The sequence below is a fragment of the Hordeum vulgare genome, chromosome 4H (assembly GCF_904849725.1).
Source record: "Hordeum vulgare subsp. vulgare chromosome 4H, MorexV3_pseudomolecules_assembly, whole genome shotgun sequence".
Lineage (NCBI taxonomy): Eukaryota > Viridiplantae > Streptophyta > Magnoliopsida > Poales > Poaceae > Hordeum > Hordeum vulgare.
Genome location: NC_058521.1, coordinates 575,655,530 through 575,668,341, shown reverse-complemented (window position 1 = coordinate 575,668,341; position 12,812 = coordinate 575,655,530).

Here is a 12,812-nt window from a genome sequence, read left to right as displayed (position 1 = left end):
TTCGCAACGGTGAAAGAAGAATTAAGATAAATCTAACCATAGCATGAAACATATGGATCCAAATGAGCCCCTTACGGAATAACCCATACACTAGGGTTTACTTTTTCGTCACTCTAGCAACCCATAATCTACTTATTACTCCACAATGCCTTCCCTTAGGCCCAAGTATGGTGAAGTCTCATGTAGTCACGTTCACATGACACCACTAAAGGAAGCAACAACATGCATATCATCAAAATATCGAATGAATACCAACTTCACATGATTACTTATAACAAGACTTCTCCCATGTCCTTGAGAACAGAACAAACTACTCACAAATCGTCACCATGTTCAAGATCAAAGGTATAATGAATGTGATAAATGATCTGAACATATTATATTCCACCAAGTACACCAAAAAGCATCAACTACAAGATGTAATCAACAGTACTAGCAACCCACATGTACCAATATGAGGTTTTGAGACAAAGATTACATACAAGAGATGAACTAAGGTTTTATATGAGATGTTGCTGGTGAAGATATTGATGAAGATTGTCCCTCCCACGAAGGAGGAGTCATTGGTAATGACGATGGCTTTGATTTCCCCCTCCCGGAGGGAAGTTTCCCCGGCAAAATTGCTCTATCGGAGAGCAAAAGGGCTCCTCCCCGGGTTTCTGCCTCGAGACAGCGGCCCTTTGTTGTGGAAGTATCCTCCTAATTTTTTCTAGATCAAAACCCTTCATATAGCACAATATGGGAAGCAAAGGCAGCTCGTGGGCCTCCCAAGCCATCAGGGTACGACCAGGGGTGGTGGGTGCGTCCTGTTGACTTGGGAGAAACATGTGCCCCTCTGGTATTTCTTCACTCCAAGAATTCTTATATATTCCATAAATAATCCTCGTGATGTTTTGGGTCATTTGGAGTCCCGAAAAATTTCAACTTTTTCCATGGCTTTCAGGTCTAGAATTCCAGTTTTCGGCAATTCCCCTCTTTGTGTAGATCTTGCAAATTGAGAGAGAAAATGCATTAAAATTGTATCGTAAAGTGGAATAATGACCAACAATTATAAAGTATCAATAGGAAATCATGATGCAAAATGGACGTATCAAAACTCAAACCAAGGAACCCCAAGCACCCTGACTCCTCTTCCTAAGGGTCAACGCTCGAAGCGTTCATGCAGCACTATGACCCCTCAAGGAGGGCTTTTCAATTGTCGCATGATAATCCACAAGTATAGGGATCGCAACAGTCTTCACGGGTCTTATTACATCCCAATTTATTGATTCGAAGGGGAGCCAAATAATATTTGTTGGTCTTAGTAGTCGAGTTGTAAATTCAACCACACCTTGAGTCTCTTTGTGCAACAAATTTTAGTAGCACACCAAAATAGTAATAGAAACAGTATAATAACAGTTTGTACTGACTGTAACAACAACAACAGGAATTGTAACTTAGCAAAGGTCAATATGCGAAAAGCGTAGGCATGGGATCGATGATGTATAAGTATATTGGCTAACATTCATCATGTAAAAGTCACACACTAGAGTGACAGAGAACTAGCTCCAATTCATCAATGTAATGTAAGCATGCATTCTGTATATAGTCATACGTGCTTATGGTAAGACCTTGCATGACATCTTTTGTCCTAACCTCCTGTGGCAGCGGGGTCCATAAGGAAATCGAAGGGATATTAAGGCCTCCTTTTAATAGATAACCGAAATAAAGCATTAACACATAGTGAGTACATTAACTCCTCAAACTACGGTAATCATCGGAAAGAATCCCAATTATTTTTACCTTGGGGTATGTGGATCATAACACGTAATAGGTCCATACAACTTGCAAAATAGGATCCAAAACACTCTCATATTTATGAAAACACAATAGGTTCACATCTGAAATCATGGCACTCGGGCCCTAGTGACAAGCATTAAGCATAGCAAACTAATAGCAACACCAATCTAAGAACATAGTGGATACTAGGGATGAAGCACTATAAAATAACTCGATTACATGACAAATCTCATCCAATCACATTAGTCTCCAAGAAGCCTACGAAGGAATTACTCACTTCCAGTGGTGAGCATCATAGAATTGTTGATGGAGAAAGGTTAGTGATGACGACCGTGACGAATCCCCCTTTCCAGAGCTCCAAATGGACTCTGGATAAGCTCTCCCGAGGAAGAACATGAAGTGGCAAAGGCACACGATGAAAATTTCTCTATCATTTTTCTCAGGGAATAGGAATTTATAGGCTTGGAATCAGGGCCAGTGGAGCCATGTGGGGCCCACAAGGCATGAGGGCGCGCTCGGGGGTGATCATGCCTTGTTGCCTTGTGGGCAGCTGATGGCCCCCTCCGGTGGATCTTCGCTCTAGTATTTTTTATATTTTACACAAAAAGTATCCAAAAAAGTTTCGTCCAATTATAAGAAATTTTATTTCTACACAAAAACAACACCATGGTAGTTTTGCTGAAATCAGCGTCAGTCCGGGTTAGTTTCATTCAATTCATACAAATTACAGTCCAATAAAAGAGCAAAAGTGTTTGGTAAAGCAAATACGTTTGGGATGTATCAACTCCCCCGAGCTTAACACATTGCTTGTCCTCGAGTTGTTCAGTTGACAAACCGAAAGTGATAAACAAAACTTTTTTGTTCTCGGTGTTGTACATATACTTAACTAGTGTTTAGGTTTTTAGCAAAGATCATAACTAACCATATCAATGATAACATTTAAGGATTATATTCAGTCATGACAATAACATAACCAACTAGCGAGAAATAATAAAATATCTCACTACCAACAATTTTTCAAAACAATCATTATATAATATGATGATATGATATCTTGCTAGCCCTTTATGAGACCGCAAAACATAAATGCAGAGCACCTCTTAGGTTCAAATAGTGACTAAATATTGTAATTCAGAGTAGAAAAGATTGATTCATGCTGACATCTAACATTAACTACACTCGATGCCTAAAAATGACAATAGTGCTCTCAGGTCTGCTGCTTTGATAAGAAGATAATGTATCAACAATAAAAGTAAATAACATAAAATTAAATAGACACGCCGTTCGTAGAGGGAAACATTGATATGGAGAGGTGTAGATCTCAAGGTTTAAAACTAAGATGAAATTGTAATTTTAGGTGGTGTGCTTTTTCTGTGAACGTCAGGACTCAGGACAAGAGATTTTGGTATCTTACAAGAACATTATTGGTGGTTCCCAAACGGAAAAGTAAAGTTTACTCCCATTCACCATACATACACAAGCCATGGCTAACCGAATTCACGGGTGCCTTCCAACAATCAACTTTCCACGAGAGTTTGTTAAATTATTTTTGATTATGCAGGACTGATCCTTTTTATCAGCCTCTCTGGTGCAATGGCAGGCGAATAAACGCCCATCTTAGCATGGAAGATACTGACCGCCCCGTCGCTCCTTGAGCGATACGAGCACACAAAACAGATGTTTATTTGAATGTTTAGAGGTGGCACTTGCGAATTTACTTGGAACGGCAATGTAATACCGCATATAGGTAGGTATGGTGTACTCATTTGGAACAACTTGGGTTTATAAATTTGTATGTACAAGTAGTATTCTCGCTTATTACAGATGAAGGCTAGCAAATAGACTCAGAGGTGACGAGCTAGAGAGCGAAAACGGTCATAATCATGCATTGAGAATAATTAACATTGAATGCTAGCATGAGTGGATATCAACACTCTGAATATACATATCATGAAGGCTGCATTGGTTTTGAATCAACTACATGTTTACACATGTGCCAAGTCAAACGATTCGAATTACTCAGAATAGGATACCATACTAACATACTACATCATGACTATTTTAATGCATGTTGATATATAAGATAAATCATTATCCACTCTTAGTTATTTAATCACGGCATGAGAAAATATAATCTCTAATTGTCATCACAAACATGTTTACTCATAATATGTTGAATGAAGATTGAACGAGCTAAACATATTTACAAAAAGGAAAACAAAAGAGTTCATAGCAGCTTCCTTTACCATGATCACTTCATCAAATCATCCTCATTATTGCATTTCACTATGTCGTGGACTAAGCTGGAATCTTTGAAACAGTTTATTCAAAGAAGAAGACAAGGTAATGGTGACTCATCGTTAGATCAACAATAATGCATATGAGAGCCTTTCAACAATTCTATCATAGTCTCGTGCTTACAGTAGACAAACACCGTGAAATATTTTTGGAGTTTATATTTTTTTAAAGAAAACAAAATGAGCAAAAGAAAAACAAGAAGGAGAAAAAGTATTTACATGGTAAAGCTCCTAACAAGAAAAATAAGAACAAGAAATATTTTTGGATTTTCTTTTTAATATCACAAACTAGAAAATCAAGAAATAAAAACCAAAAAGAAGCGAGAAATGTTTTGGGGTTTTTAGCAAAAAAATCAAACACACAAAAGAAAACATGAAATAAAACTAACATGGATATACTATGAAAAAGAATGAACACCCACAATTGGAATGAAATGTGTAAACATGAATGTAATGCTGGTGAGAAAACGTATTCCCCCAAGCTTATGCTTTGGGCTTAACTTGGTAATCACCATTCCTGGTGTGAATAATAATCGAAGTGATAGCTCGTGGAGTCGTTATGCACTGCCTCCTCAGCCTCTACTGCCTTGTTGTGCTCGTGTGCTTCATTCTCATAAACAAAATATCTTTGTTTGCCCTGAAAATCAAAGAAAATAGGCGCAGACAAAATAACAAAGACAACACGGTATTTATCAAATATCAAATTATAGTCATATCTGTGAACTCTATCTTTAACAAAATCATGGCGCAGCATTGCCTCAAATCCTAGATATTTATCACGTAATATGGGATCGTTGGGGCGAGGCAATACTCCAAGGTTTGCGGCTACGTCGGAGGCGTAAATTCCTCCATATAAATCACCATTGCCCACATTGCGGTGCAACCTACGTACAATAATTTCCCAAGATTATACATTTTAGTGCCTCTTAAGGCGGTGTGAATAATGCTCAATCAGGGACCCAGAGTGCACTACGATCTTGCTTACCAACAATACATTTCTCATTAAATAGTAAAAAGTAACAAACAGAGGGGAATTGAATACTCTTTATTCTAGCTTGCCGAACTCCTCTATCCTGACCATTGCAAAGGCTATCAAGGAATATATCAAAATCAGATTTTTACGTGGAATTTTGCATGCATCATAGAATTCTACTAGAGGCATACCATAATATCTATCATAAATATGAAACAAAACTCTAGAATCACGGGAATGGTACTCAAACCTTGGAGTGAACAAATGAGTGGGGTTATAATGTTGAGTGCACTTATCTGCAAGGAAGGCGATGAGCTCAATATTCTGAATATATTGATCAAATTCTTCCTTAATACCAACTGTTGGGGCATAGTTTATGCCTAAGTAATTTTGGTGATTGATGACAGTACCGCAAAGGACTAACCGTGTGTGATTAAGATTTCAGATAACACACGTCAACGGCACAAGACGGCTCGCCCCCTCGTTCGTGGAACAGAAGGCCGACGTTCTCTACGATTCTCTTTATTTGAGTCATAGGAAAGTCGTACTATTAAGAGGGGAACCGTAGTGGAAAGGTTTGGGTGGAATCAATCTTTGCACGCGCACACTTCTCATATTTTCCCCTTGCCAGCATCTTTGGAGTGGCTCCCGCCTTTGTGTTTCTCTCTTCTGTGCAAATGGTCCCCCAGCGGTAGTACCGCTGGGCCAAGCGGTAGTACCGCTGGAGTGCTAGCGGTAGTACCGCTGCAGCCAGCGGTAGTACCGCTATGTGGCGGTAGTACCGCCCCTGGTCAGCGGTGGTACCGCTCCAGGAGCTCAGTACCGCCTGCGTAGCGGTTGTACGTGGACGGACCTTTTTGCGAAGACTTTCTTGGCGGTGGTAGTGCGTATGCACTACCAGGGGCCCAACGGTAGTACCGCTGCAGCCAGCGGTAGTACCGCTGCATCCAGCGGTAGTACCGCTAGACTCGGGCTGAGAGTGGGAAAACGGTTGGATTCCCCCCCCTCCCACTATATAAAGGGTTCTTCTAGCTGTGGAACCTTATCTCTTCCTCTCCCAAGCTCCATTGTTGCTCCCTAAGCTCAAAAGTGCCCGATCTCTCTCCCTAGCCAATCAAACTTGTTGATTCTTTAGGGATTGGTTGAGAAGGCCTAGATCCACACTTCCACCAAGAGAAAAGTTGATTCCCCCACCAATCCCTTGCGGATCTTGTTACTCTTGGGTGTTTGAGCATCCTAGACGGTTGAGGTCACCTCGAAGCCACATTCCATTGTGGTGAAGCTTCGTGGTCTTGTTGGGAGCCTCCAAGCTTTGTGTGGAGTTTGCCCCAACCTTGTTTGTAAAGGTTCGGTCGCCGCCTTCAAGGGCACCTATAGTGGAATCGCGGTACCTTGCATCGCGCGAGGGCGTGAGGAGAATACGGTGGCCTTAGTGGCTTATTGGGGAGCATTGTGCCTCCACACCGCTCCAACGGAGACGTACTTCCTGTCAAAGGGAAGGAACTTCGGTAACACATCCTCGTCTCCATCGGTTCCACTTGTGGTTATCTCTAACCTTTACTTTGTGTATGCTTATGTTGTCGTCTATCTCTTACTTGTCTTAGTAACTCTCGTTATTAGCTTCATTAGGGTTCACCCCATTGTTGTATTAATTGTGAACCCATATGTTGTCTACCTTAACTTGTTAAGATTAATTAAAAAGTGGTCGTTGCCTATTCACCCCCCCTCTAGTCAATCATATCGATCCTTTCAATTGGTATCAGAGCCACGTCTCTTTATTAAGGGTTTAACCAGCCGAATAGTATGGAAGGCGAAGAGGGAATTAACCATGGGCAACCCGAGGCCATGGACTTGACTTCGGTCACAAGGGATGACTTGAATACGGCTATGGCCGCCCTCAAGACTTCCTTGACGAACGAAGTCAAGACCATGCTTAAAGAGTTAATTGAGGGATTTAAAAGTTCTCCCGAACCGGCTATAGTGGTTAAACCCACCATCACCGATTCGGAGGCCAACTCCTCTAAGGAAGCGGCTAAAGGTATGCGACCTTCCTCATCTCACGAAAAGGATGGGACTGGAACATATGCCTCAGTTCCACCCCCCATGGCCTATGGAGGATCCGTTCCCGCACCGCGTCTTAATCCTGTTGGTCCTCCTCCTAAGCTTGTAAAAGGTGACTTTGCTAACTGGGTATTTTCTATTAAGTCTCATTTGAATCACAGCTCAACAAACTTGTGGAGAATCATCGAACAAGGATATTATCCCCATGATCCAAGCAACCTCACTCCAAGAGAAGATGCAGACAATCAATACAATCATTCCGCTTTGTTTATTCTCCAGTCCGCAGTGCCACCTGAAGATCTTCCTCACTTGCGTCCCTTCACATTGGCCAAGGATTGTTGGGAGCATATTATGGTGTTGTACAAGGGAAGCTCAAGCATTCAACAATCCAACTATGAAGTGATACTTGATAAGGCCGATGAGTTTGTGATGAAGGAAGACGAGGACCCTCGTGATCTCTATCGGAGGGTGACTGCTATTGCTGTGGCACTCAAGGATCATGGGAGCAAGGATGTGGATGATACATGGGTCAAGCGCAAGTTTTTCAAAGCCATCATGCCTTTCAACAAAGCCATGTCATCTGTCATTCGTCAGCGGCCAGACTTCCACTCCTTGTCTTCCAGTGAGGTGTTGGATGAATTCATTGCAATGTCAATCATGAACGAAACAGCCGACAATGCACTTGCTCGGGTTCGCTCAAAGACAACTTCACCCAACCTTGCATTGAAAGCAAAAGCAATGCCTGAAGAAGAAGAAGAGGATGATGAAGAGGAGAGCTGCCCTGAAGACACAAAGTATGCCTATCATGAGCACATGGCTCTTGCATCAAGGCAATTCTGGGGCAACAAGAGGAACTCAAGACCCACCTTCACCGAGAACAACTCGAGTGGATTCAAACCCAAACAACGAGTAAGGAAATGTTATAACTGTGGAAACGTGAGTCACTTCGTGGCTGAATGTCCCTATGAGAAAAGGGAAGACAACGGGGCAAGCTCATTCGCAAAGACAAAACCAAATCATTTCCAATCAAGAACAACTTTGTGAAGAAACCCCACCCAAAAGGGATGGTGGCCCTTGAAGAGTACCCTTCCGATGATGATGATACAGTGGCAACGGCAACTGTTGCTATTGCCACTACCTCTCCTCAGAAGGTGTCTCTCTTCAACGCCCCCAACGAGAACCACATCACCAAGTGCCTCATGGCAAAAGGTATCAATCAGGTAACTCCCATCATTAAGACCAACATCGCTTCTGCTCCTTCATTGTTAAATTGTGTTGAAGATAGTGATGTTGGGGAACTTAATGAGCATGATCTTGACAAGTTTCTGTGCACTATTAAGGGAGAACCCAAGAAGCACTTTGTTGCTCTCTTGGAACAACTGGGTGAGGCCACTGACCTCATTGAGTCTCATGAGGAGACCATCTCCGAGCTTCAGGGACACAGTCGTGACTATGCCGATGAAATTGCTGAATTATCTAATGCTCTAGAAAAGGAGCGCACTCTTCGTTTAGCTCTTGAGGAGTCATATAACGATGACTGCGCTAAAATGCAAAAGAAACTAGATCATGATGTTGTTCTTACTCGTATACTTAAGTCTGAAAAGTATGCTCTTGGGGTTGGCCATGACAGACTCAAAGAGGAGTTTGACACACTTGACAAGGCCCACAAGGTCTTGAAAGGTGTTCATTTCTCTCTGAAAGAGTCTCATGATCAACTCCAAGCAAAGCTTACCAAGGAGATCTCTACTTGTCCTCCCTTTGTGCTAATTGATAATTCTTGTGCAACTAACCCCTGTTGTGAGCATGTACATCTTGTGGAGGAAAATGCCAAGTTAAAGGAGAAACTTGAGAAGGGCCTTGTGGCATGCATACAAGGTGAGAAGAGCCTGAACGACCTCTTGAGCACTCAAAAGGGTGTTGTAGGAAAGGAGGGACTTGGACTTACCTCCAAGTCAAAAGGTAAAAGGAGGAACATGAACAAATGATCTCCTACCCCTCATGGACATCTTTGTCAAAGAGGGTGAGGGGACTCAGAAGGTGAACAGGAACAAGGTGGACTATGGAAACCTCAAGAAGGGCAAAACCATTCCTACTAACACAGCCAACAAACTCAATTCTTCTTATGTCTTATGTTGTGCTAGTGATGGGCATGTTTATGCCAGATTTGTTGGTTCCTACGATGAGTATATTGAATGGGCTATCTGGGTTCCTAAGACCCTTGTCTCTAACATGAAAGGACCCATTAAAAAATGGGTACCTAAAACCAAGCCTTGATCTATTGCAGGAGTTTGCTTCCGGTGGGGTGTCATGGTTGCTCGATAGCGGAGCAACAAATCATATGACCGGAAGCAAGGACTTAGTGGTGGATGTGCATCCTTCTCCATCTATGCCCACCCATGTCCAATTCGCCGATGCATCCTCGTCAAAGGTATTGGGATTCGGTAAGGTGGTCGTCTCTCAAGAGTTATCTATTGAGAAGGTCATGCTTGTTGAGTCACTTGCCTACAATTTACTTTCGGTTCGTCAACTTGCAATTATGGGTTTTCCACATTCTTTAATCTTGATACTGTGGTCCTCCTGAGGAGCAAGACTCTTAAAGTAGCCTATGTTGGATATGTCGAAAATGGTCTTTATGTGGTGAACTTCTCAAAGCGACCCCCTAAGACCGCGACATGTTTAATGGCTAAAGTTGATGTGGGCTGGCTTTGGCATTGCCGTTTAGCTCATGTCAATATGAGATCTTTGCAAAGTCTTCTGACAGGGGACCATATTCGTGGACTAACAAATGTGAGTTTTGCTAAAGATCGTGTTTGCAGTGCCTGCATTGAAGGAAAGATTCATGAAACTGCTCATCGTCCAACAACTCTTATCTACACTAAGAGGCCATTGGAGCTTCTCCATATGGATATGTTTGGCCCTCCATCATTTGATAGTCTTGGAGGCAGAAAGTATTGCTTGGTGATTGTTGATGACTACTCAAGATATACCTGGGTATATTTCTTCAAAAAGAAGAGTGAAACTCAACAAACTTTCATCAACTTTGCTAATGAAGCCCAACGTCAACATGAAGCAAAGATCTTGATGATTAGAAGTGACAACGGCACCGAGTTCAAGAACTACACCTTGGATGAGATTCTAGGTGATGAGGGAATAAAACATCAATATTCTGCACCATATACCCCTCAACAAAACGACATGGCAGAAAGGAAGAACCGGACCTTGATAGACGCTGCAAGGACAATGATGGCAAAACTCAAATCTCCATATAACTTCTGGGCAGAGGCCATCAACACAGCATGTCATGCATCCAATCGGCTCTATATTCGCAAAGGCTTGAACAAGACTCCGTATGAGATTCTAACTAGAAACAAACCCAATCTCAAGTACTTCCGGGTATTCGGTTGTAAGTGTTTCATTCTCAAGAAAGGTGCACGTTTAGCTAAATTTGATTCTAGAGCATATGAGGGCATCTTTGTTGGTTATGCTACAAACTCTCATGCTTACCGTGTCCTCAACAAGTCCACCGGACTCATTGAGGAGACGTGTAACGTGGAGTTTGATGAAAATAATGGCTCCCGAGTGGAGCAAAGTGGTCTTTGTGATGTAGGTGATGAAATTCCTCCCCAAGCCATAAGAAGAATGGGGATTGGTCAAATACTCCCCATTGAGGAACCCCTTGTGGCCGAAGCAGAAGGACAATGCTCTACTCAAGTGGAGCCATCACCTCCACAAGCCCCACACGCTTCTGATGAACAAAGAGAAGACTCTCAACAAAATGAACAAGCTCAAGGTCAAGATAAATTACCCAACAATGATGATGTGTCTCATGATATTCAAGCACTCTCCCAAGACTGCGAACCTGCTCATGATCAAGATCAAGTGCAACCACGAGATCCAGACCAAATAGAAGCACAAGATCAAGATCAAGAGCAATCACAAATACAAGAACAAACTAGTGAACCTGCTCAAGTCGAAGGACAAGATGATCAGGATACTGTCTCACAATTCCCTTCTGCAGCACCAACAGCCGGTGCCAAGGGAGGCTCAAGACGCAAGGGCAAGCAAAGTAAACAAGTCGATGCTCCCCGTTATCCAATGAAGAACTCTTGGAGCGTCGAGCAGCCAAGATTGCGAAGAAGCTGAAAGTCAAGTCACATATTATGAAGAATGTACTTGGCAGTTTGAAAAGGGGAGTATCCACCCGTCAACAGATTTGGAATTATTGTGAGCATCACGCGTTTGTTTCGTATTGTGAACCTCAACAGGTACAGGAAGCGCTCGATGATGAGGATTGGCTTATGGCCATGCATGAAGAACTTAACAACTTCGAGCGCAACCAAGTCTGGGATTTAGTGCCTAGGCCAACGGAGGAACATAATGTCATCGGGACCAAATGGATATTCAAGAACAAGCAAGATGCCAATGGGATTGTGATTCGAAACAAGGCAAGACTGGTGGCTCAAGGCTACTCCCAAGTCGAGGGTATCGACTACGGTGAAACCTTTGCCCCTGTTGCTCGTCTAGAATCTATTCGCATGTTCCTTGCATTTGCTTCTCATCATAACTTCAAATTACAACAAATGGATGTGAAAAGTGCCTTTCTTAATGGTCCTTTAAATGAGTTGGTCTATGTCAAACAACCCCCGGGATTCGAACATCACAAGCTCCCCAATCATGTGTACAAACTTAATAAGGCACTCTATGGCCTAAAACAAGCCCCACGTGCGTGGTATGAGTATCTTACTGAGTTGTTACAAGATCGTGGGTTTGAAATTGGGAAGATAGATCCCACTCTTTTTACTAAGAGGGTTAAAGGGGATTTGTTCATATCCAACTATATGTTGATGATATTATCTTTGGCTCTCCTAACATTTCCTTCAATGAAGAATTTGTTGCACTAATGACTGAGAAATTTGAGATGTCCATGATGGGAGAGTTGAAGTTCTTCCTCGGGTTCGAGATTAAACATGGCCTAGAAGGGACCTTCATCAAACAAGCCAAGTACACTCAAGACATGGTCAAACGGTTCGAGCTCGAAGATGTCAAACCGGTCAAGTTCCCCATGCCCACAAGATGCAAGCTTGACAATGATCCCAATGGTAAAGTAGTGGATCAAAAGGTATATCGCTCCATGATTGGATCCCTCCTTTACCTTTGTGCATCTAGACCGGATATTATGTTGAGTGTAGGGATATGTGCACGGTTTCAATCCGGACCAAAAGAAAGTCATTATATGGCTGTTAAGCGAATCTTTCGATATTTGGCTCATACCCCAAACTTTGGTCTTTGGTATCCCAAAGGAGCAAACTTCAATCTAGTTGGCTATTCTGACTCGGATTGGGTAGGAGATTGTGTGGAGAGGAAGTCAACTTCTGGAGGATGCCAATTCCTTGGTCGCTCATTGGTAAGTTGGTCTTTAAAGAAGCAGAATTGCGTCTCTCTATCATCCACCGAAGCTGAGTATGTGGCAGCTGCAAGTTGTTGTGCCCAATTGCTATGGATGAGGCAAACTTTAAAGGATTACGGTGTCACTTGTGACAAAGTGCCTCTTCTATGTGACAATCAAAGTGCTATCAAGATTTCCCTCAACCCAGTGCAACATAGCAAAACCAAGCATATTGATATTCGTCATCACTTCATTCGTGAACATATCAAGCTAGGTGATATTGAGGTTCACTTCATCCACACTGAAGAGCAACTTG